The 1,852-nt window shown below is 52.0% G+C and overlaps 1 pseudogene; it reads left to right on the top strand.

Moving 5' to 3' along the window:
• Nucleotides 1–288: 288 nt before the first annotated feature.
• On the top strand, nt 289–1,466 carry LOC109779107 (putative xyloglucan endotransglucosylase/hydrolase protein 1; annotated as a pseudogene).
• Nucleotides 1,467–1,852: the final 386 nt, after the last annotated feature.

Below are 1,852 nucleotides of genomic sequence, written 5' to 3'. Positions count from 1 at the left end.
ACCTGGATTAGCAAACCACGAAGCTAGTGCTCGTGAGTTGTGATCATTAAGCAAAGACCCCAAGCGGAAGAAGATATCGCCACGATGACGACGACACACCATATACGGCATCGGCCAACGCGTTCGTGCATGCACTAGTGCGTGGCCCGATTGAGTTTTGCGTGGTGAAGAAGCCCCGCCGGCCGGCAGGTAGATCGAATCGATGATCTAACGTGTACATGGTCAAGTACTATAAAAGCAAGCAAGCGCGCTCACGGCGTCACACACATCTCTGTAGCTAAGCTAGCAATGGCCTCCAGTGTGCAGCACCCATGGCTTCTCCTCTTGCTCGTCCTCCTCTCGGCCGTGGCCCCGGCGACGGCAAGGACGCCGGTGTTCGACGACAACTACGTGCCCACATGGGGTGCAGACGGCTATCACCTTGTCAACCAGGGGACACAGGTTCGTCTCACCATGGACAAGAGGTCCGGCGCCGGGTTCTGCTCCAAGTCGACGTATGGCTCGGGGTTCTTCCGCATGAGGATGAAGGTACCCGGAGGGTACACGCCCGGAGTCGTCACAGCTTTCTTTGTGAGTTGTTGATCCGTGCATGCTTGCTGCTCATACTTCTGACTTCTCGTTAAAATCTGTGATGTGGTGTAACTGTTTGACGTGCATGCAGCTAATGTCAGTACCACCTCAGAGCAGTGACCGCGACGAGGTGGACTTCGAGTTCCTGGGCAACGTGGACGGCCAGCCCATCACCCTCCAGACCAACGTCTTCGTCAACGGCCACGGCAACAGGGAGCAGAGGCTGAAGCTGTGGTTCGACCCGGCAGCCGAGACTTCCACGAGTACAAGATACTCTGGAACCCTCACCAGCTCGTGTACGTATGCTCCATTCCAAAGAAATTAGTACATCTTCTAAAATAAAAATAGAAATTAGTACACACTTTAATCCAGAGTTTGAATGTGCAATGTTTGATTTGAAATCCGTATCATGTGCAATTCGCAGGATATTCGTGGACGATGTGCCGATACGGGTGCTGAGGAACCTCACGGGCCGTGTGCCGGAGTACGAGTTCCCGGCGAAGCGGATGGGCATCTGGGCGAGCCTGTGGAACGGCTCCGACTGGGCGACGGACCGCGGCAGGATCAAGATCGACTGGAACCGCGCGCCCTTCACCGCGGGGTACCAGGGCTTCAACGTCGACGCCTGCGCCAACACCAGCTCGACGCCGTGCCACTCGACGGACTGGTGGTGGAACGCCCGCCGGTACAGGAGGCTGTCCGCCCGGCAGCGGGCGGCCTACGAGAACGTCAAGAAGACGTACATGTACTACGACTACTGCGCTGACAAAGATCGGTTCAAGAACACCACGATGCCGGTTGAGTGCAGCCACACTACTACTTAGCCTACTAGCTTGGATCAGATCATCAGATCGATTTCCACTTAAAAATGGTTTATTTATGCACGGGAGGCAAGCATATTTAATGGATGTCCTCAACAAATGTGTAGTGGCACCGAATAATATTTGCATAATATGGGTGTGTGGCCGTCTATTTGAATTTCAGGCCGACTGTTATTTTTCTCAATCCGGGTAAATGATTTGCCACATATATACTCCCTCCGTTCCAAATTAGTTGATTTGAATTTTTCTAAATACAGATGTATCTATACTTGTTTAGTGTCCAGATACATTCATGTCTAGATAAATATGAGTTAAGTAATTTGAAACGGAGGGAGTATTAATTAAGAGGGACATGAGTTCGAACATACTCATTACAACACACCCTTACAACAAGGTTGTTACTCTCGCGACATAATGAAACCCAATTGCTTGGCGCCCAAGGACACCCATAGCGCCGCCTC

Source organism: Aegilops tauschii, chromosome 7 (assembly GCF_002575655.3).
Source record: "Aegilops tauschii subsp. strangulata cultivar AL8/78 chromosome 7, Aet v6.0, whole genome shotgun sequence".
Taxonomy (NCBI): Eukaryota; Viridiplantae; Streptophyta; class Magnoliopsida; order Poales; family Poaceae; genus Aegilops; species Aegilops tauschii.
This window is presented reverse-complemented; position numbering and strand designations above follow the sequence as displayed.